The following is a 24,702-nucleotide window of genomic DNA, read 5'->3' on the forward strand; positions in this document are numbered from 1 at the left end:
TTTTTTTTTGTTGAAGTTCTTTTGCTAGTTGGTGAAATTGATCCATTTTCAGGAAATACTACTTGCAAAATCTGCCATTTGATTCATACATTGAGATAATAGAAACAAACAATTTAAGTTGTGCTTAACCAAAATAATGATTTTACAAGATCTTTGGAAAGAGTATGTACATAGTTATTTTCATTGCTCAATTATCCCCTGCTATGAAGAAAATTGTTGGTTTTGGTGGTTCCATGATTTCCACAGTGCCTTCAAGCATTTTAGCAACCTTTCCCATGGATGGTCTCATCTCCGGCCTCTCTTGAACGCACCACATTGCTGTCTTCACCATTCGATTGATCAATTTGAAGTGCGCCTTATCATCGTAAGAGTGCTTAATTTGATGATCCAAAATTTCCTCTATCCTCCTTTCTTCGATTGCCATTTCAAATGCCCAATGTGGTAAATACCATTCTTCACTTGCAACAGAGGAAGGTCCTTGAATTAGATTCCTTGCCCCAGTCACAATTTCCAAAAGTACCATGCCAAAACTAAACACATCAACTTTAGATGTGATGGAGTCATTTTTCACCCATTCGGGCGCTAGGTAGCCTCGTGTGCCACGAATCCTTGACTTGGTTACAATCTGCTCCTTCTTCTTGAGTTTAGACAGCCCAAAATCCGCAACCTTGGGGCAAAAATCATCCCCTAAAAGTATATTCTCTGGCTTGATGTCGCAATGTAAGACCCATTCTAAACACTCTTCATGTAGGTAAGCAATTGCTCTTGCCACACCAAGGGCAATCCTATACCTGATATTCCAATCAAGTATCGCCTTTTGTTTGCGATCGATCATTGCTTCCGTCTCATTGGTATTGTCTCTACCATCAGACACACCGTGACTTGATCTAAAGAGATATTTATCGAGTGATCCATTAGGAACATGCTCGTAGACCAGAATCCTTTGACCTTTCTCATTACAAAAGCCCCATAAACGAACCAAATTAAGGTGGTGCATACGTGCTATGATAGTCACCTCACCCCAAAACTCCGTGTCACCTCCAGTGACATTTTTCAAGCACTTAACAGCCACCGGACGACCATCTTGCAACTTCCCTATGTAAACATCACTAAAACCACCCTTTCCTATGATGTTTTCCTCAGAAAAATCCTTTGTTGCTGATTTTATTTCAGCATAACTAAACCTTTTGGGCCCAGCTGTGGGCAATAGCCCAAGCCCAAGTGTTTGGGCCATATCTCGATACTTCACATACCTCTTCAAGAAGGCCCAAAACAAGAATCCTGCACCAGCAATTTCAATGGTAAAAAGAATGATTATAATTATTACATTTCGGGTCGTCCTATCGGACTCTGCAGAAGGATCCGGCAAACTAAATTGGATCGGGCACGTAGTATTCAGTACCTCCGACATACCCGTAAAGTTACTCGGGTCGGTTTCTGAGTAGTCCACCCTAAGATAAAAGGCCATCTCCGTACCCGGGGACCAATACCCGTTCGAGAGTCTATCGAGTTGGAGCACACAATATCCAAACCTATCATACTTAAACCCGAACCCGAGGTGATTAGGGGATTTTTATCCACCAATCACCGTCTGACAAGTGGACCAACCAGGTTCCGCCACGTGTCCTTCACGAAGGCCAATAGGAGCCTGCCACGTGTCAATCACAGATACGTCCTCTACGGACCAATCGAGGCACGCCACGTGTCCACCCATGCCAAATGGGAAAACCGGCCAACAAGGCCCAATCCTGTCTAGAGGCCCGGTCAGCCCTAGGTTTACCCTAAACCTAGAGAGTGGCACGCTTCTCAAGACTATAAATACTTAATTAATCCTCATTAAAAGGGATGAAGCAATTGAGAGGCAATTGATCAAGCAATTAATCTCACCGGAAGAACAGAGAAGAACAGAAACATTACGGAACACTAATAACCGGCTAATCTCGCTAGCAAAGCAGATTACCAACATTAAACACTCTCACCTAGAGAGGTCTTATTACTTTAATTTCCGTATTAATTACTCCTTAATCAGGTACTAACTTGACCGTTGGAGGCGGAGCTCTCAGGAGTCTCCGTTATTTTGCAGGTACAGGCGTCCGGTTCCAGTCTCGGAATTGTAACTCTCCCGCAGGACATCAGAAAACCCCGAAACATTTGGCGCCGTCTGTGGGGAGAGTACTTCAGAGATGGCATCCAAGTCTGTACCGACTCCTGAAGAGAGGCGTCCCCTAAACGACCCTCAAGTTCAGTCGGACCATGACACCAAAAGTGAATTTGAAGTGGAAACTCATACAGCTCCAGACGGGACCCTAAGGGCCCGACGTACCCGTCATACCGAAAGGAGGGAACGGGAGCATCTTCAAACAGGAAGCGAGCCAGCAGGCGCACCGCCTGCTCGGCAACAGCTGACTGATGGGTCTGCTCCCATCACAAGGAACGAACTCATGACCTTCATGAGGGACTTCAAGGGAGAGATTCAAGAGTTGATCAACAAAAAGCCGCCTGCTTCAGTCAAAGAGCAGTCGGCCAAAAAACCTTCCACTTCACTGAAGAGGAAGCCAGTTCAAGGGCGAGAGGCGACTCCTCATCCTAAATCCAAGAAGCGGGAGCCACCTGCTCTTGATTTCACAAAATTCCGTTATCCTACGGGAAATAGGAAACCGGTTCGTCATATTCAGGCGGACGGGTCAAAGCAAACGTTCACAGATGCTCGGCTACTGCTAGAGCAGAAGAAGAGTGACCGATTGTCAGAGTCGGCTTCTACTTCAAATTTTCAAGACAGTTTGCGAAATGCCTCGATGAGGCATACTCAGTCGTACCATGAGAGTCAGTCAGGCGGCACCTCCCGTCAGTCCGGCTTTCATAGTGCCCAGGCGGTACCAAACTTACCATTTGTGCCGCAACAACAGTATTTTATGCAGCCACCTCCATTTGGTGGACCTGCAGCAAAAAACGTCCAACCTATGGACTGGCAGCTACGGTTGCTTAGACTTGGTGAACAGCCGTCGGCCTTCTCCAAGGAAATTACTGAAGCCGCTCAGCCGGCCAAAGTAAAAAATGTACTAGTAGGCGCCTATGACGGCACTACTAACCCAGAAGACCATCTGATGGCATTCACCAACTTGATGTACCTTCAAGGGTTGGATGATCCCACTTGGTGCAAGTGTTTCCCAGCGACTCTCAAGGGAATCGCACAGCAATGGTTCGGCAACCTGCCGACTGGTTGTGTAAACAGCTTCAGGACGCTTGCTTACTTATTTGCCTCCAACTTCGCCATGAACATCCCTGCGAAGAAAACGACCCTTGATTTGGGAACAATTCAGCAGGGCGAGAAGGAGGGGCTTCGTTCTTACATCAGGCGGTTCAACCTGATGAGAATACAGATTCAAGGGTTACCGGATGAGGTAGCTTATACTGACTTTTTTAGAGGTCTCAAAGACGGGTCTACCTTCAAATTTGATTTAGTTCGAAAAAGGGTGGCGACTCTTCAAGAGGCCTTGATTGAAGCAGAAGCCTATATACAGGCGACTGATCTGTGTACGATAAAACAGTCGGACGGGAAAAGGTTCGACAAAAGAGAAGGACGACAGAAACAGTCGTCTAACAAAGATGAGAAAAGAAAAGAGGTCTGGGCGGTTGATTCCTCTAAACAGCCGGCCCAGAAAAAGAAAAAAGAATTCAAACCATACTCCCCAAAGTATGTGTTTAACAAGGATAACCAGTTTATCCTAAAAGAAATAAAGGGACGGTTCTCAATTGAGAAGCCGGTCCCCATGAAGGGTTCTGCAAACAACCGGAACCAAGACAAAATCTGTGCTTATCATGATGACGTTGGTCATCACACCAATGACTGCATCAGTCTCATGCGGTACCTAGACCGCTTGGCTGAGCAAGGTGATCTTGACACTTATGTCAAGAAATCTACGGGGAACACTTCCTCAAAAAAGCAGTCGGCCAAAAAGAATCAACAGGCCGACAGTTCCGATACAGATGATGCAGTCGTCTACACCATTGCAGGCGGCTTCTCAGGAGGCGGCCCCACTATTAGGGGCAACAAAAATAATATAAGGCGGTTAGATGTAAATTCTGTTCACCAAGAACGGCCGTCCAAATATACATTTCCTGAGATTGTCGTCACTGAAGAGGATCTAGGAGGGGTAAGGGGGCCGCATGACGACCCTCTCGTTATTGAATGTAAAGTGGCCAACCAGAGAGTTGGCCGAATCCTCATAGATACCGGGAGCTCCTCAGATCTCATCAGCAGCAAATGTTTGTCAAAACTGAAATATCAGACGGACTGCATACATCCGGCCTCCCACCCTTTAATAGGGTTTGGAGGAGGAGTCGTCCACCCACTGGGACGAGTAGATTTACCCATTCGCCTGGGCGAAAAAGGGGAAGGACGACACATGGTAGTCCGGTTCCTAGTAGTAGAGGAACTCTCGGCCTACAACATGATTCTGGGTCGACCAACCCTGAATAATTCCAAGGCTGTTATAATCCCGTCTCTTATGCTGCTTAAGTTTGAGAGGGATAATGGAACAGTAGGCTCCCTAAGGGGAGATCAGAGGATGGCCCGAGAGTGCTATCTCTCGGATGTCAAGCCCACTGTTATGGCCACTGGGTCAAGTGGAGAAAAAACAGACCTTGACAATGTCAAGGAGAATGCGCCTGTTCAAGAAACAGGCGACAAAAAGAGAAAGGCGTCCCAGACAGAGTCCGCAAGAAAAGCAAGAAAATAGCAATCATTGGCAGAGGAGCGGCCGGATGAGTTCCGCCCTCAGCCGGCTGGTGAGCATGCGGACCTGATCTTAGACGACTCACGTCCTGACCGAACAGTCAAAGTTGGGACGACTGCTCTGAGAAACCTTGGTGACGACTTTCACAACCTATTGAAAGAATACAAGGACATCTTTGCATTTGAAGTCCATGAAATGCCAGGCATTAGTCCTGATCTGGCAGTACATAAACTCGCTGTGGATCCGAAAAAGAAGCCGGTACGGCAAAAGAAGCGGAACCATGGCGAAGAAAGAAGTCAGGCGGCAGCCGCCGAAGTTAAAAAATTACTTGATGCAGGGTTCATTCGGCAGTGTTACTTCCCAGACTGGGTTGCAAATGTGGTACTTGTTAAAAAGCCGAATGGCACCTGGCGAATGTGTGTAGACTACACAGACTTAAACAAGGCGTGCCCCAAAGACAGTTACCCTCTGCCTAAAATTGATAACCTGGTCGACTCAACAGCGGGTCATGCCTTGATGAGTTTTATGGACGCCTATTCTGGTTTCCATCAAATTCCCTTATGGAAGAAAGATCAGGAGAAGACGGCCTTCGTCACTGATCAGGGGTTATACTGTTACACGGTCATGCCGTTTGGTCTTAAGAATGCCCCGGCTACCTTCCAACGAATGATAAACACAGTGTTCTTTGATCAGATTGGGAGAAACGTCGAGGCATATATTGATGTTATGATTGTCAAGACTAAACTTCAGAAAGATCATCTGACGGACCTCCGAGAAACTTTCGCCATACTCAGGCGGCACCATGTCATGCTCAATCCCAAGAAATGTGTATTTGGAGTTGAGTCTGGGAAATTTCTCGGATTCCTTATCAATCAGAGAGGAATAGAGGCGAACCCTGAGAAGGTGCAGGCGGTCATTGACATGCAGTCGCCTCGTACCATCCGAGAGGTTCAGAAGTTAACAGGTTGTCTGGCGGCCTTGGGGAGATTCCTAAGCCGATCAGGCGACAAATGCCTATACTTTTTCCAGGCAATTAAGAAAAAGGCAAGGTTTGAATGGGGGCCGGATGCTGAGGCCGCCTTCCAGAAATTAAAAGTTCACTTGCATTCCTTGCCGAGGCTGGTCAGCCCTTTGCCCAAAGAGGATCTCTACATGTACCTGGCCGTCTCTGATCATGCGTTAAGCGCTGTGCTCCTTGCTGAAAGGGACGGCTGTCAGCTCCCGGTCTACTTTGTCAGTCACGTACTGAAAAATGCTGAGTTGAGGTATCCCCTAGTGGAGAAATTTGGTCTTGCACTCTTCATGGCTGTTAAAAAATTGAAGCCCTACTTTTTGGCACATGCAGTCATCGTGTATACCGACCAACCAATCAAGCGGCCCCTTACCATCATGGAGTCGTCAGGACGAATGATCAAATGGGCCATAGAAATACAGAGCCTCGAAGTTACTTTCGAGCCTAGAAAAGCAGTGAAGGGGCAAGCCTTTGCTGACTTTATTGTAGAGATGACTCGTCCTCCTGACTCTCAAGTTCCAGACCAAGTCTGGAAGGTATATGTGGACGGAAGCTCTACTTCAAATGGTTGTGGAGCAGGCGTCGTATGTCAATCTCCAGAGGGCGACAGGTTCGAGTATGCTCTACGCTTCAGTTTTCAGGCTTCAAACAATGAGGCAGAATATGAAGCTTTACTAGCCGGGATCCGCATGTGCAAGGCGGCAGGGGCAAGAAAAATAGACGCCTGTTCTGATTCACAATTGATAGTGAGTCAGTACAATGGCGAATACGAAGCAACCCATCCGGCCATGATCAAGTATTTACAGGCGGTCCGACAAGCAGTCGGCTCCCTTGAGGATTTCCATCTGATCCAAGTGCCGAGATCAGAAAACAACCAGGCAGATGCACTGTCAAAATTAGCATCATCCGCCTCCTCCGATACTCCTCGAACTGTTTTTTTGGGAAGTAATGGAGAAGAGAAGCATCGAGGAAAACCCTATTGGAATCCTAGACAGAAGCTCAACCTGGATGGATTCAATCAGGGCATATCTGACAAACGGTACACTGCCGGATGATCCTCAACAGGCGGCAGCACTGAAAAAACGAGCCTCCTGTTTTGAAATGATACAGGGAGAACTTCACAAGAGGGGGTACCTTCAACCCTTCTTAAAGTGTGTTACTCCTTAAAAGGGACGAGAGTTACTAGATGATCTTCACTCTGGTTTCTGTGCTTCTCATATAGGTGGTAGGATGCTTGCTCAAAGGGCAACGCGGCAGGGCTACTTTTGGCCTACTTTGGAAGCAGATGCAATGGAGATGGTGAAAAAATGTGACAAGTGCCAAAGGTTTGGCAAATTAATTCACCGTCCGGCTACTGACCTCACTACCATTCACAGCCCACTACCGTTTGCTAAGTGGGGCATGGACATTCTGGGTCCATATACGCCTGCTACAGGCGGCAGAAGGTATATACTTGTTGCCGTTGACTACTTCACTAAATGGGTAGAGGCGGAGGCTGTAAAGGGAATCAAGACGAAAGATGTAATTTCATTCATTTGGAAAAACGTCATCACTCGGTTCGGGGTTCCCATGTCTATGGTTTTTGATAATGGTCCCCAATTTGAGACGCCTGTTCTCAAAAGCTGATTGGGAGACCAAGGAATTGCACACTACTTTGCATCTGTCGGCCGTCCACAAGAAAACGGTCAGGTAGAAGCCTTTAATAAAATCATCTCAGACGGTCTCAAGAAAAAGATTGAACGAGCAGGCGGCCTATGGGCGGATGAACTACCACATGTTCTCTGGGCCATTAGGACGACTGAAAAAGGGGCGACTGGAGAAACTCCATTCCTCCTAACTTATGGTGCGGAAGCTGTTCTTCCAATAGAACACTACGAGCCGACTCTTCGAGTAATGCTATATGACGAAGAGGCAAACTGGGAAGCCATGCGCCTGGCATTAGACTCACTTCCTGAAAAGAGGGGCAATGCTGTTTTGCGCCATGAGATCTATCGCCTGAGAATGACTAGATCATACAACAAAAAAGTACACAGGCGTCCACTCAAAGTAGGGGACTTTGTACTTAGAAAAATGGAAGCAGTTGGTAGGGCTAATGAGTCTGGCAAACTAACTCCCAACTGGGAAGGACCCTACCGAATCTATGAGGAAGTCAGGGACGGTACCTACCGTCTGGAAACACCAGACGGACAACCGTTGCCTCGAATTGGAATGTAGATAACCTTAAAAAATATTTCTTCTGAATGATGTAAAGTAAAGAGCTACTTAATAAAGTTTGCACTTACTATTCAATTTTGTATTACGAGGGGCATGCCGTCTGTACCTTTACAGTCGGCTACTCTCCATTGAGTTTTTCACTCTATCTTCAGAGGGGCATGCCGTCTGTACCTTTATAGTCGGCTACTCTCCATTGAGTATTTTACTCACAATACTTAGCTAAAAAGATTAGGGCCTGGCCGACCCTGTGTCTAACAGGCGGCTACCCTTCTTTTACTTAGCACCTACGTTCACCAAGAACTTACCAAGGCCACCGGCCGAATGATCAGACCAGGCGCCAAGCCACCTGATCAAATCTACAAAACTAATACGACCTGTCCCAACATCATAGCAGGCGTCCGACGGCATCCCTCCGGATGAAATTCGTCGCAGAGAGCAGCTCCCTTTTGGGTGGAACATTGTTCTATAAACTAATTACACGACACCTATACGACTGTCCTTAAGGGCAACCACGTAGCCGTTTTTGAGACAAGGATAACTCTATCACTAACCAAACCAGTGGTAGCAGTTGACATCTGAGTCAGATGACCGCCTGTACTACTTGGGATAAATGCAGGGGGTACCTATTGAGTTAATAGCCAACAAACATTGGCGAATCAAGGGGTCTAGCCGGCCTACGCCGCCTGGTACCTCTACTACTCAATCTAGATTGTGACGAAGACTAAGTAACTCCTATGTTAACTTAATAGTCACTCAAACTTAGTATGGAGCCTAAAAGGTATGAGTCGTCCGCCTGTTTTTAATAAACAGGGGCTCTCAACCACTACTCTTGCTAGGTTAACAAATTACGAGTTAAAAGCCAACATTGGCAATAAAGGGAAACAACCGGTACCCGCCGCTTGTTATCCTACTTAATTCCTTGGCGACTAGGTAATACTATTTACTTGGTCAGACCGATTGAATAAATAGTTCGAATACCGATTGAATAAATGGCCGACTGATCGTCTATCCTGGAAACAGACAACCAGTCGTCCAGGGGCATAGGCGGCGTACTTACTATTTGTACCTGATATGCAACGTTCGGCCATGTACAACAGTCGGTCTAGTGAACAATGGGATATTAGATATGGAATACTTAGACAAATTTGAATCAAAACAAATTTTTGATTAAAAATAAGCCGGTCATTAAAGACCAGCAGAATATTCAAAGCCCCGGCCCCCTGGCCGGGTAAATACAAAGCAAACGGCACGCAGGCCGTGGAAAAAATACATTAAGCTTAAGAAGGGGGCAGTTCAGTATTAGCAGCTGCCGCCTGGTCAGCACTCTTCTTGCTGGACTCGGCTTCAGCTGCATCCTCTTTTGATGCCTTACCCCCAAGTGGCACAAGCGCCACAACCGGCTCTTCCTCCTCCTCCAACACATCTCCCAACGCCTCTTCTTCAGCAGCCGCCAGGATCTCTTGATTATATGTTTCCGAACACTGGCTGTACGTTCTTTCCCATGAGGCAAAGTCGGCATTGGGGAACAGGCGGCCCCAGGTCATGCGCTGGATTTGAGCGGAGTCTTCCACCATCTCCCGGACGAGCTCTTTCTTCTCTTGCTCGGCCTTTTCCGAGAGCTCTTGGGTAAGACTCTTCTCTTGGCTCACCAGGCGTTCTTTTACGTTGGCCAAAGATTTCTCCATGGCTTCGTAAGAGTGCATTTTTTGGCGAAGAGGTTTCAGCTCGGCCTTAAGATTTGTGACGGTCGCCTCCAGCTCGTCATTCTTCTTCTAGGCCGCCTCTAACTGAGCCCGAACAGCGGCGGTAGCCTGCGCCTGATAATAAAGAATATCAATGGTCAGTACTTCATTTTGGGCAATTTGAAACATTGCCTTATCACAGTTGGAGGCGGCCATAGCTTTTGCGGCCTTTACCTCTTTGTTTTTCCGATCAATCGGCTTGCGAAGGCTGTTAACTCGGAGCAGGGCCTAAGTACAAAAAAAAAAAAAAAAAAAAAAACAGGCGTCAGTTTCCAAACACAAAAAAGATAACAGGCGTCCTGGAACTCAAATACTCAAAAATATGCTAAGTATACCTCAGCAAGGACCCCTGCAATCCCATCAAGGTCAAGGGTGCCGGCACCCCTGACCGCCTCCCTTTCAGATGGAGGAACTGCTTTGATCATGGACTTGGCTACCTCAACCAAGTCAAGCCCCTGAGGGCCAGCTGCATCAAGCGTAAAAAAAGCAAGTTAGACCTAGTCAAGAAGGAAGCAAGTGTGAAAGTTTTTACAAGTGATTGTCCATACTTCTAGGCGGCCCCGCCGGGGTTTTAGAAGAAGTGGCCGGCTGCTTCTCAGCCGCCACTGTTTTCCTGGAAGACCCAGGAGAGCTTGCAACAGTCGTCCTCCGGGCCTTGGGGTCCGGCTGTTGCGAGGAAGAAGCTCTTGGAGTGCCAGACTGAAAACAAAAAGAGTTAGTATATGCATAAGACAACTCCTAAAAGAGGAAGAGTTTTCGAAGCCTACCAAGGGTGCCCCCTTGTTGGGGGAGTCGGCACAAGACTGTTGCATGAGAGAGGCCCGCAACATGGCCGCCGCAGTCTTGGATGCTGTTATTTTACTCATGGCGTCAGCTGCAAAAAATAAACAGCAAAGTTAGTAAAGATCCCAAGTAAACAAGGCGTGAAAAAAAAAACAGAGTATTTGTCAGGCCGGCTACCTCTAGAGCACCGACTGCTGAGGCCACAGGCGGCCAAAAAGTACTCGTCATAGAGCCACTTGAAGCTCGGGACGCAGTTTAGGGGTACTTGCTCTCGTACCCCTGAAGTAGAGTTCACCCTAGTCTCTACTTTGAAGAGTCCTTTGTCTAGGATCTCTCTTTTAGCCTTTGGGGGAACAGGCGGCATGCTGCGGCCGCCTGCGAGAAGAGGCGGATCCCTATTCCACTTGTTAAAACGTTGGTTCAGCTCCGTGTCTGAACCCTCAATGATAAGGAAGGTGTTCCGCCAATCCTTCCATTTGTTCGCCTTACCTCTCGTCATGAGGTAACCCCTATGGCTTGTTAATTGATACTAGCCGGTACCTCCCGACTTAGGGGTCCGGCTGAGATAGTTCATGTGGGCGAAAGCCTCAAAGCTTGGCTCCACCCCGTACATTTCGCACCCGGCCACATAGCCGAGTACGTTTACCCAAGAGTTGGGGGCTAACTGCCATAACCCCAAATCATACCCATCTAAAATCCGCTGAACAGCCGGATGTAATGGGAAGCGCAGTCCAGCTTTGATGGCCGCCACATAGCAGCCAAAGCAGTCGTCATCATAGCTGGTACCAGCTGGCCAGACGACAGTGTCTTCTGGATCCGGCACGAACAGTAAAAATTCCGGGCCCATTCTGTGGTTAGCAATAAAGCTCTCCACTTTGTCTTGCATGGTTGCGATCCGGCCCCGGGGTACCATGCAGTAGTAGGGGGCGTTTTCCTCTCTGTAAGAGGCGGACGGCTCCGCCCAATTGTCCCCCTTCTCAACTGCATGAGAAAGTCTCGCCTCTTGTAGGCGGCTATGTCTTTCTTCTGAGCCTGGAGAACTGTGGCCAGAAGAGCTGGACTCGGACTCGTCCTCTGACGAGTCCGAAGAGGACGACTCCTCCCCTCTCCCAGAGGGGCCCGCCTCCTCTCCCTTAGAAGGAGCAGGAGGAAAATTAGACATATCAACGGTAAGATGGGAAGGGACCACCTTGGCCCCTCTCTCAGAACTGTCGGCTTGGCAGCCGCCTCGTTTCAATTCTACATCTGGCGCCTGGTCAGATGTTTCACTAATGAGCACCCTTTGGGAGGAGCCGTCTGAGTTTGATATCATAGCAGTCTTTTTTGTTCTGGCCATCACGTTCTGCATAGACACAGATACAGTCGGACTTTGTATAAAGGGCAAAGATGGGTCCAGAAAAGGGCAGGCGGCACTCCTAGTCCTAGATTCAGCCGTCCCCGGTGACCGGCTGATCACTAACTTAGGTCGTGTCGTGTGCTTCCGTGGTGCCATTTCAAAAAATAAAAAGAAAATTAAGAGTAAGAGAACTGAGTTACCTGAACGAGTGACGGTTGATGAAGTTCTTGAAATCCGGTGCAGTCGGCTTGTCAGAACAGGCGGTAGGCAGAAAAGGTCCGAAATGTCAGAGCAAGTTCAGGGGTCCGAATGTTCTCGCAAAGTTCTCAAATGTGAAAATGACCGAAGTCAGCACTTCCTTATATAGGCAAAGTGAGAAGGCGAAGGGTCGCTTCCAAATTCAAAATTTGGGCGGGAAAATCTCTCGGCCGTTTGCAAGGTGACACCTGTAGCAGGCCGTCGCCTGTCACTGTGCGACACCTGTCACAGGCGACACGTGACCAGTCACGTGCCACCTGTGAGGGGCAAATGATTAGGGGATTTTTATCCACCAATCACCGTCTGACAAGTGGACCAACCAGGTTCCGCCACGTGTCCTTCACGAAGGCCAATAGGAGCCTGCCACGTGTCAATCACAGATACGTCCTCTACGGACCAATCGAGGCACGCCACGTGTCCACCCATGCCAAATGGGAAAACCGGCCAACAAGGCCCAATCCTGTCTAGAGGCCCGGTCAGCCCTAGGTTTACCCTAAACCTAGAGAGTGGCACGCTTCTCAAGACTATAAATACTTAATTAATCCTCATTAAAAGGGATGAAGCAATTGAGAGGCAATTGATCAAGCAATTAATCTCACCTGAAGAACAGAGAAGAACAGAAACATTACGGAACACTAATAACCGGCTAATCTCGCTAGCAAAGCAGATTACCAACATTAAACACTCTCACCTAGAGAGGTCTTATTACTTTAATTTCCGTATTAATTACTCCTTAATCAGGTACTAAATTGACCGTTGGAGGCGGAGCTCTCAGGAGTCTCCGTTATTTTGCAGGTACAGGCGTCCGGTTCCAGTCTCGGAATTGTAACTCTCCCGCAGGACATCAGAAAACCCCGAAACACGAGGCATCTTTGATTTACCCTACACCTGGACTTACAATTAGCCAAGTTAAGCGTATTTATGCTAGTTTGATTCGACCCACCCGAATAATTAACATAATCGAGCCTTAAAAACTTGCTTTTACCCATATTAACAATCGGATTCTTTCTCACACACGAGTCCGACCCGGTGCTCCGCCTTAAACCCGGTGGGCACACGCATTCGTAACCCGAAAAAGTTAGCCCATTACTATAACAAATATAACCCGGCCCACATAAACCATGTATTTGACAAATCTCAAGCACAGCCAACCAAACAGGAGCCCATGAGTGCTTATCCGGGTCATAACTAAAGAACCGAAGGTTCCCATCATCACCCAAGGTAAGTCTTCGGGTTCGATTCTGCCCGAAATCCGCCAAAGTAATCGGGTTCCCACCATTTTGTTGGACTAGCCCATTAACACCAAAACTCACAAACGGATTAGCCGCAGTCCGAATCCGACCCGTTAAAAACCAAACTACTTGACCCGTTAAAGCTAAACTTCCCATTTCTAGAAACTAAAACGGTGTCGTTTCCAAAAGTTTGATACGGAAGAAAAGTATCAGTTGGATGATCAAAACTCTGCCAAGAACCAAACACCAAATTCCCATCATCCCTGAGAAACAATCCAGTGGAGTTCGAGTTAACGGAAGCTGGGGTGGACCATATTGTGGGCCCTGAAGAGCCGTTGGTTAGCCGAAGTTGACCATTAGAAGTGATGATCAAGGAAGCCGAAGCTTGAAAAGGGATACCCCAGTTGGCAGACCAAACTATGGTTTGATCAGAGATGTTATACCAAATTGAGAATGTGTATAGGTTTGAAGAACCCGGGAAATGTCGAAACCCGGCTGCGAAAGCCGAGCGAGGGGAGATAAGGGTTTTGTTCTGAGATGGTTGCCATGGGGAGTTTGAGGTATTGAAAGAGGAGAGAGATTGAGCAGAGGAAGATGGTGAAGATGTTAGAAGGTTGATTATTAGGAAATTAAGGAGAATAAATTGGAATTTCATTTTTTTTTTTTTTTGGAGGGATTGTTTGGGATTTTGGAGGGGTTTGAGGTGTGAGTGGTGGAAGGTGCTTTAATGGCGGCTATCATTTGAATTATTGGTATGTATGTGAAATTTGACAGTTTGACCATTGACATTTTTTCAATAATGACAAAGATTGATTTATTTTATCGACAACTTGGCATTTATTAATTTGATATTGGGTTTAATAATATCGGAGAATTGATAAGTTTCGACTTTCGAGTAATTTGTACACTAGTTTTGTACTCCCTTCATCCTTAAAAAAAGGTCTTACAATTGTATTTTTGTAAGTCAAACTTTACATGCTTTAATATGAATCCTCATCTATCTATAACAAAAAAAAAATTTATCTCACAAATAATACTCTTTTGTTGTAAATAATAACAAAATGAAGGCAGTATTAAAAATGAAATGGTATTGAAATTTTTTAAAGATTCATTTCAAAGCATGTTCCCTTTAGAAGATCACTTTTAATTTCTATGCATATATGCTTTGACAATTTGTTGCTCAGGAATCTACTCTCTTTGACTATTTTCACTATTTATCACAATAGCTTTTACCATAATATTTTACTAACATAATAAAAACATATTTTATCATAATATATGTGGTTAGATAGGTATAAATATAAAGTTTCATAATATTATTTTTAAAATAATTTTCTTAATATTTAATTATATAAAAACAAAGTCAAACTAATGCATTGACATGTAAGCAAAATTAACTGTATCAATTATTTTGAGACAGAGGGAATATATAATACAAAAAATATCATTTTGTCAATTTTCTACCACAAACCTTTAGGGTCCTTAATTCTCAATTTCTATGCACTCCCATTATATATAAAATAAAAGAAGATATTTTCGTATAACTTCCCATAATTTTCAAGTGTTACATTGTGTTCCTTTATAAATACGTATGTAATGTATCCCATTTATTAACATGAGCATATTCTAATTTATACTACGTATTAATTTAATGTACCTACTATGGACCGAGTAGTTTTGTTATTTAAACGCACACAGTATAAGGCCAGTGGTACTAAATCTATAGTAGCAGTATTCATGTTTGATGCTGGAAATGTTTTTAATATTGCTACTTTTGATCTGTGAAGCACGGACACGCCTCATAACAGAGGTGTCCGAGTCAACTCGCGTGTCCGACACGGACACGGATGGGACACAGTACGATACGTGTCCGACACACCAAAATCCGTGTCCCGTTTTTTTTTTTTTTAAATGATGCATGGACACGGACCGTGTCACCCCAAGACACGACCCGTTTTAACGTGGACACGCCATTTTGTATTCCAGCCCAAGTCCCTCAAAGTCTCAAACCCTACTGCTCCTTTCAATCCTCTCTATCTCTCGTCACTCAACCCAAATCGTCGCTGACTGACCACCAGTCCACCACTCGTCACCGCCTGACCGTCGTTCAGCACTCATCGTCGCCTGACCACCGTCGCAAGTCTCATTCTCAGTTATCTCTTTGACTCTTTCTCGAATTTAACGAAACCCCCTTTAATCCTCTATTCCTCTGCCGTCACTCTTCGCTTGTCGCCACCGTCCACCGTCGCTCGTCGGCCTCGCTTTTCACCGCTGGTGCTCTCAGCCTTCTCATGTAATCCTCTCATTCTCGTTTTCATTTGAATTAATCCCTTAATTCGCTCATCACTGATTTTGCTTAATTCACGATTTTGCTTAAATTGGCTGGTGTTGTTTCACTGTTTCAGTTGTTTGTTGCGTCTGCGTGGGCCTGACTGTCGCACTGTTCATTGTCGTCGCTCGTCGCCCGCCATTGCTGGTCATCATTGTTGCCCTGTTCAAGTAGGTCTCTCGTCCTCTCACCGTAGTTTATTGCACTGTTCAGGTTATTTGTTGTTGGGCTTGTTAGTGTTACTTGCTAGATGCTATTCTTGCTACTTGTTTAATTTGATTTGATATGAGATGTTTGGGATTTGGATTGAAGTACAAAAATTTGCAAGAATGTCTTCTAGTATTGTACATGTGCACTGTGTAATTTGATTGTGTTGTTTGAGCTGAACTGGAAATGTTTGATTTGCTGAAAATGTGTTGTTGTCTTGCTGAAATTGTCAGGAATGTCTTCTAGTGGTTCTAGTGCCTCTGGTTCGTGCAATGTCAGTGGTAGTAGTAATTCATCTGAGTCTATGAAAGACCCCTACCCTTTGTGAAAGTTTGTTGTTAAGGGTGATAAAATATCGGGTGGTGGAGGAAATTATAATTGGAAATGTAACTTTTGCGGCAAAGTTAAAAATGGTTCATACACTAGAGTGAAAGCTCATTTGCTATGTGAAACAGGGAAAGGGATTCAAACTTGTAGTAAAGTGAACATTGATGACCTTGCTAAACTAAGAAAGCTTCATCGTGAATATGAGGATTATAAAAAATCTTTGTTACCAAAAGTTCCACCTTTTTCAAATGAACCCATATCTTCTCACACATCAACTGAAGCTACATCAGTTAGACTAGGTTCATCTGATAATGTAAAGAAGAGGAAATCAAACAATACAATTTCTGATGCTTTTAATATGAAATCTCGTGACCAGTTAGATTCTTAAATTGCTAGGATGTTTTACACAGGGGGGTTGCCTTTTAATCTTGCTAGGAACCCTTACTATGTTAGTTCATATACAATTGCTGCCAATTCTAATCTCTCTGGTTATAAGCCTCCTGGATACAACAAACTTAGAACAACTTTGCTTTGTTAAGAGAAAGAAAACGTGGATAGGTTATTACAACCTATTAAAGCCACATGGAAAACAAAGGGTGTTAGCATTGTTAGTGATGGGTGGAGTGATCCACAAAGAAGGCCTTTGATTAACATTATGATTGCTTCCGAAACGGGTCCTATGTTTATGAAAGCTATTGATTGCTCGGGTGAGATTAAGGACAAAGATTTCATTGCTACCTTATTAAGTGAGGTGATTGATGAAATTGGAGATCAAAATGTTGTTTAAATAATCACAGATAATGCAAGTAATTGTAAGGCTGCAGGGGAATTGGTTGAGGGTAGGTATCCTCATATATATTGGACACCATGTGTTGTTCATACACTTAATCTTGCAATGAAAAGCATTTATGCAGCTAAGAATGTGTTGAATAATGTTGAAGTATATGATGAATGTCATTGGATAACGGAAGTTCATGCAGATGCCTTGTTCATTAAAAATTACATAATGAATCATTCGATGAGGCTTTCAAAGTTCAATAAGTTTTCTCCATTAAAACTACTTTGCATTGCCGATACTCGTTTTGCTTCTATTGTGTGCATGCTTAAAAGGTTGAAACTCCTTAAAACATCACTTCAATCAATGGTTATTAGTGAGAATTGGTCCTTATACAAGGATGATCGACGCGGGCAAGCCTCACATGTAAGGGAAAAGATTTTGGATGAAATATGGTGGGACAAAGTTGATTACATTCTTGATTTCACACGCCCAATCTATGATATGATTAGGGTTTGTGACACCGACAAATCTTCCTTGCATTTGGTTTATGAAAGATGGGATATTATGGTTCAAGGGGTGAAAGATGCCATCTACAAGAAAGAGGGTAAACTAGATTATGAAGAATCTACTTCTTTAATGTAGTTAAAGGGATTCTTAGTAGCCGTTGGAGTAAGGGTAGTACTCCACTCCATTCATTAGCACATTCTTTGAATCCAAGGTAAATTTTTTGCTTATTTAATCCATTTTTATTATCTTTATTTATTTTTCCTTGTTTTTTATTTTATTTCTTATGGCTAATCTTATTTTGTTGTTAAAGATTTTACACGGAAGAATGGCTTAATCAGGTCCCGGGATGAGTTGCTCCAAGTGCCGACAATGAAATTTCCACACAAAGATTACAATGTTTTCGAAGGCTTTTCCAAAGTCCTGATGAAAGATTCAAGATCAACACGGAATTTGCTATATTTTCACAAAAATCAGAGGGGATCTTTCTCAACATTGATTGCATGCATGATATGGCTTTGATGGATGCTAAAAATTGGTGGATAACTTATGGTTCCCAAGTGCCTATGCTTCAAGGTTTGGCTTATAAGCTATTAGGTCAACCTTCTTCCTCTTCTTGTAGTGAAAGGAATTGGAGCACCTATAAGTTTATTCATTCTTGCACTAGAAATAAGCTTACTCCTAAACGTGCTCAAGACTTGGTATACATTCATAACAACCTTCGATTACTTTCTAGGAGAACACTAAGGGGAGATCTAAGTTGTGGGATGTGGGTGGAGATGAGCATGACCACCTAGGAGAGGTTGGTATTCTAGAGATGGCCGAGCTCTCACTTGATGAACCCGAGATGGAAAGTATGATTTTTGATGATGTACTTGGTGATGGTGAAGAATGAAACTATTAGTACTTATGTTTATTTTATTTATGATTTGTAAAACTATTATTAAGACATGTATTTGGTTCGATGGTTTCTTCCTATGTATGCGACTATGTTCGTACACTTTGTTTTTTTACTTTGTTTAAACAAATTTGTGTGTTTTGAGGCTAAATTTTTAGTGTTTTATTGAACAGGTTGTCAAATTCTCGTTTTTTGGATATATTATATGTCTTGTTATACGCCGTACCCGTGTCCCCTATTTCGATTGCCGTTTTCCCGTGTCCGTATCGTGTCCGTGTTCGTGTCCGTATCCGTATCCGTGCAACATAGCTTTTGATGGCACATATTTACTTAAAGATTACATATAACACTTAAAAAAGTTTTGGAAAACAAATTTACAGTAATCGATTTAGATGTAAGATATATTTCTAATAAAATGTCTTCGTTTTTATAATATTCTAATTTAAACTCTCTTGGTAATTCAGTTCCAATATCGTTTGCATGGTTATCTTGGGTTCGTTACGTTCTTGACACATATATAGCCATATAAAATAATTTTAAACGTATGAGTTACTCCGTAGTAATTAATTGTCAATTCAAAGAAGGTTGATCTATACACAATTAATTGTTAGTATTATCTCTATTTGATTCTCTATGGTTTTTTGGTCCTTCGGTATGAAAAGTTCAAAAGTCTTCCTCGGTTTGACCCTTTGTCTTGCCCAAATATTCAAAGAGCATACCAGTAAGACTTTCAATGTCAAAACAAGCTGGATCTAATAACATACTAGGAATTGGTAGTCAAAGAGCAAGATCCTACCTGGCACGAAAATGGTTTGACTCAACACGAGTTTGTCACAAACCCGGTATAAAAATAATCTGACTTGACGCGAGTTCGTCACAGGCTCCGCACAAAAATGGTTTGACTCGACATGAGTTTGTGACAAGCCCTACTCGATGTTAGAGGTTTTGCTAATTTTTTCTTGGCTCATTCTAGGCATTGAACATCATGAAGGAATGTTAGCACGACACATGAGATTTGGCCTACATGGCCGGCCCATGCTTAGGCCACCCTTAACTAATATACACTCAATTGAATTGATAATTTGATTTAGGTCAGTGATTTTTTTAGTTGAATGTTTCTTTATCATATTTTCAACACTTAATGTGTCAAATCATAAATAAAAGTTAATATTATGTATATGTATTTTGAGACGATTCTAATAAGATTCCACATGATTATGTTTTATCATAACTATAAATTACAAAATTATTTCAATCCCTTCCATTACAAGAGATCTTGGGATTGATTCGCTTTACCCGTCCTTGTGGCTCTCTAAACACTAAAAAACAAAATTATTTCAAAAGTAGAATTTGTAAATATTCTTAAAAGTCAAAACTTATCAAATATGAGTTAATTGTTGTACTGGTTAGTGATTTCACATGTTGTAGCATGTTGCATGTAACACTAAACAGTACAACAACCCTTCTAACATTATTGAATGTTTAGCCTCCCTAACAATGTAACCTAGGTCTTACAACTCTACAAGAGTGTCGAATTATACGGACCAAATCCAATTTAATTCAACCGCCAGCAAATTTTTTTAAAAATAAATAAAATAAAAAAATACATTCCTAATTTTTTTTTTTGGTGCAAAAAAATACTTTCCTATATAATTCTATCATATATCTTTGAAAAGTCCCATGCAAGGTAAGGCTAATATTGAATCAAGTGGCTTTAACACACCGTAGAGCCTACGACGCTATTAGAGACAACCATTATTTTCACGAAGAAAAACCCAATTTTTTTTTGTGGATGATTGTATGTACTACGTATAAATCATGTTCAATGTCACAAAAATCGTACTACCTTTGATTTGTTATTAATTACTTTGGACCGTATTAGTCACGTAATCGTGAAGTTTAACAGAATTGTATCATGCGTCTCTCTATTCACTAACAAGTCTCAAGTCACAACTATTCAACAAACGAAACTCATGGCAATCGGAAAGCAACTATTCCCTCAAATCCTTCTTTCTCAATTCGCTCCAAATTAAAGAATAATTTTCAAATGTTTAAAAATCTTGATTGGAACTTTCCATGCGGGGTTTTTGTATTTATTGTCTTATTTTTTTTTTAATCTTTAATCTCATTCGCTTTCTTTATAAAGGAGGTAGGAGGCAAACTCAACACCACAATAAAACTTGAGGTAACCTTAGAGGGATAGAGGAATTATATTACGATTACTTTTTATTAATAAAATCATATTACCTCATACACCCACTAATTTAAACCATCATCATGAGAGCTCAAATCATCTTCTTCCTCTTAATTATTTGCAATTTTTACTTCTTTTTAGCATCTTCCAAACCATCAAATTATCTACGTAGAGGCTCTTCATTGACTGTCGAAGATGCTTCATCGAAACTTCTCGTCTCGCCGGACAAAACCTTCACTCGTGGCTTCTATACTTTCAGTGACACCACCCATGCCTATTACTTCTCAATTTGGTACACCAACTCTAAGGAAAAAACCGTCGTGTGGACGGCTAATCGAGATAAACCCGTAAACGGCCATGGCTCAAGGCTGACCCTTACGAAAGATGGTGCACTAGTCTTAACTGACCGTGGTGGCTCATTTGCGTGGGAAACAAATACTTCCTCATTCGCGGTTGATAGAGCCGAGCTTCTTAACTCCGGGAACCTTGTTCTTAAGAACAAAAGTGGTAAAATTCTTTGGAAAAGTTTTGATTTTCCTACTGATACTTTGTTACCTAATCAAATTTTTACAAAGAACCAAAAATTGATTTCTCGAATATCTCCGCAAGTTTTTAGTCCTGGCTACTTTAGTTTTTACTTTGATAGTGATAATGTGCTAAAAATGGTTTACGATGGCCCTGAATTTTCAAGCATATATTGGCCTAATCCTGATGTTGATGTATGGCAGAATGGTAGAACAAGTTACAATAGTACTAGGGTTGCGATTCTTGATGATACGGGTGCTCTTGTATCGAGTGATAGACTACAATTCAGTGCTTCCGACATTGGTTTAGGGGTTAAAAGAAGGTTAACAATGGATTATGATGGGAATTTGAGGCTTTTTAGCTTGAATGATATGTCCGGGTTATGGACCGTAACATGGCAAGCTATTATTCAACAATGTGATGTACATGGTTTATGTGGTAGGAATGGGATTTGTAGTTATACACCTGACCCTAAATGTTCATGCCCTCCGTACCATGAACCCGTGAATTCGACAGATTGGAGCAAGGGATGCAAGCCTAGATTTAAAAGGGGATGTAATGATAATAAATTTATTGAGATACCCCATGTGATTACTATAGTTTCGATCTCAATTTTATTCAAAACATTTCATTTAAGGATTGTCGACAACTTTGCTTAGGGGATTGTCGTTGCGAAGCATTTAAACATGTAATAAGAAAAGAGTTATGGACTTGTTACACGAAAGGTGACCTTTTCATTGGGCATATGGGTGATGAAAGTTTGTACCTTAGAATTCCAACAAGAGTGAAAACATCGGAGTCCAATAATATCCTTAGTGTATCGCATTTGGGTTGTGGAGGTGGAGATCCGAAGATAGTACTCCTACCCATGTCATATAATGATGCCTCAGCTCGAAGCTTTAAGTGGGCATATTTATACTCATTTGGTGTGGCTATTGGAACCATTGAAGTCGTTCTTTTCGTATCAAGTTGGTGTTTCTTTTTCAGGAAACATGGGACTTTGGGTTCTTTGGAAGAAGGGTATCGGACTATTTCTAGTCAATTTAGGAGCTTTAGCTACGGCGAACTCAAGAGGGCAACGGAGAAATTCAAGCAAGTTCTAGGAGAAGGAGGGTTTGGAGCCGTTTACAAGGGTGTTTTGGCAGATGGAAGGGTGGTAGCAGTGAAAAAACTCGAAAATGTAGTCCAAGGGGAAGAAGAATTTTGGGCAGAAGTGAGCACATTTGGTAGGACCAATCATATGAACTTAGCTCGAATGTGGGGGTTTTGTTCGGAAGGGATACAAAGGCTCTTGGTCTATGAGTACGTCGAGAATGGATCCTTAGACAAACACTTGTTCTCTTCCTCCACTAGAAGCATCCTTCTTGAGTGGGAAAAGAGGTACAAGATTGCACTAGGTATCGCGAAAGGCTTAGCATACCTTCATCACGAGTGCCTAGAATGGGTTATCCATTGCGATGTAAAGCCTGAAAACATACTCTTGGATAGTGATTTTGAGCCTAAAATATCAGACTTTGGGTTAGCAAAGTTATGCCAACGCGGTAGCCAAGGGTTATCCCAGTTGTCCATGATGAGAGGCACGAAAGGGTATATGGCTCCCGAGTGGACAACAAACCTTCCTCTGACTTCAAAGGTTGATGTTTACAGCTACGGAGTTGTGATACTAGAGCTCGTGAGAGGGCTTAGACTATCGAGTTGGGTAGTCGATGATAATGTTAAAGAAGAGGAGATGCTTGAATTAAAAAGTTTTGTGAGATTTGCACAAGGAAAGATGCAAGATGGAGGGAATTCATGGATCGACGACTTGGTGGATTCGAGATTGGAGGGAAAATTCTGTCGAAACCAAGCAGTTAAAATGATTGAGATAGGTCTTTTGTGCGTTGAGGATGACAGGAACAAGCGTCCTACTATGGAATCAGTTGCCCAAACTCTTGCCGAGTGTGAAGATGATCAAGCTGCAACTATGTGACTCAACAATAATTAAATACGATTTGGTTATGTTCGAGTGCTCAATTATATACTTCATATGCAACTTTGAACAGCAATGGATAGATGGTCAGATTTGGACGAGGTCTTGAGAGAATACTTGGCTATATTTCTATTCCTCTTGAATCTTACCTTTCTGAGAAGAAATTATTGGGTAATACTTGTACTTTTTTTTTTTTTTTTGACAAATACTCTTTAAAAACATAATGTAAAGAAAATATATATAATTTAAACTTCAAGTATAATGTTAAAAATATAATGTTAAAAAAAAAAAACTTATTAAATATGATTTCTATATGAAATTTTGGGATATCTATCAACTTTTTATGGACCCAAAATTAAATATTTGGTTGACAAATGACAACAGTCAACAGCATATTCGTGCGAGGCCTTTTCAACGTCGTCATTCGGCCTCTGAATCTAGAAGCATTAGTACTTTTTTTTTGAAGACAGAAGCATTAGTACTCATTTCAAGTAACATACACTACAATCCTACGGAGTACCATTATACGAAGTCTATACTAGTTTAGATTTATTGACGTAATTTCTGTACATATAGGCTAGCAAAATATATAGTGTTAAATTAAACATTAAATGAGACAAATAAAAATACAAAATCAACCCAACAAATTGAAGTTTGAAGTTTCGTATTTGGTGTGCTGCTATTAGTGCTATAGTGCTTGCAATTGTTGAATAGATCGACTTCGATTTCTTACCATGACTTTCGATGGGTTTTATTTACTTGGCTAACTTCACTAACGTGTCAGTTGCATACGCTTGCACCACATACAAGGCTTTTCATATACCACCCATTAGCAACCACATACATACATACTTCCTTTGTATTTTTATGTGAAATTATTGATAGAGTATAAAACATATTCGCGAGCTTCAACTACTATCTTAATCTTTTGGTTGATTTGATCTTCTAACATAATATCAAGAGCTAGTGTGACACAAAGGCGCTTGGTATGAGGAGGATTCCTACTGCATCCACACTCCTGGGGTTCAACCATTAACTTAAACTTTTGGTTGAGTTGGTCCTCTAACAATTATTTATTTATTTGTAACATTACTCGCATATTTCATTTACAATAATAATAAACACAGTTGCATTAGATTTTATTACATTAATTTCATTAGTTTCGATGTTTCATTGTATTAATTCTTTATAATTTTCGCACATACGAGTTGAAAAGTAAATACAATATTAAGATTTACGAAGTATAAGTTGGTTATACGTTGGAAAACGACCAAATGTGAACAGTTGAAATGGAACAACTTAAAAATATGAAGTACCTGCTATTTTGGGCATTAGAAAAACACTAGCTAGCTTATTTATTTTCTTGGGAAAATCAAGCATCAAACTATGCTAAAGTAACTAAAAAAAAATAAAAAATAAAAAAAAAAATCTTTCATGGGCATCCTAACTATCTTCTTCTTCATAATTTAACACCACTTTTTTCTTCATTTTAGCAACATCTTCAAGTTATATCGCAAGAGGATCTTCCTTATTAGTCAAAAATTCGCGATCGGTTTCAAACCTTCTCTTCTGCCCTGATAAAACCTTCACTTGTGGCTTCTACACTTTCAATGAAACCACCCATGCTTACTATTTCTCAATTTGGTACACCAACACCA

General features: G+C 42.3%; 1 long non-coding RNA gene and 2 pseudogenes across 1 annotated transcript; 2 read left to right on the forward strand and 1 right to left on the reverse strand.

The window, feature by feature from the left end:
* Nucleotides 1-101: 101 nt before the first annotated feature.
* Nucleotides 102-14,306, reverse strand: LOC110687426 (annotated as a pseudogene).
* A 966-nt stretch (nt 14,307-15,272) lies between these two features.
* On the forward strand, nt 15,273-16,627 carry LOC110687098. The gene is made up of 3 exons (XR_002504390.1): nt 15,273-15,606; nt 15,719-15,812; nt 16,083-16,627. It is a non-coding gene; the product is annotated as an uncharacterized LOC110687098 (long non-coding RNA).
* A 3,813-nt stretch (nt 16,628-20,440) lies between these two features.
* On the forward strand, nt 20,441-23,466 carry LOC110687099 (annotated as a pseudogene).
* The last annotated feature ends 1,236 nt before the right edge of the window (nt 23,467-24,702 follow it).

The sequence above is a fragment of the Chenopodium quinoa genome, unplaced genomic scaffold (assembly GCF_001683475.1).
Source record: "Chenopodium quinoa cultivar QQ74 unplaced genomic scaffold, ASM168347v1, whole genome shotgun sequence".
In the NCBI taxonomy this organism is placed as follows: Eukaryota; Viridiplantae; Streptophyta; class Magnoliopsida; order Caryophyllales; family Amaranthaceae; genus Chenopodium; species Chenopodium quinoa.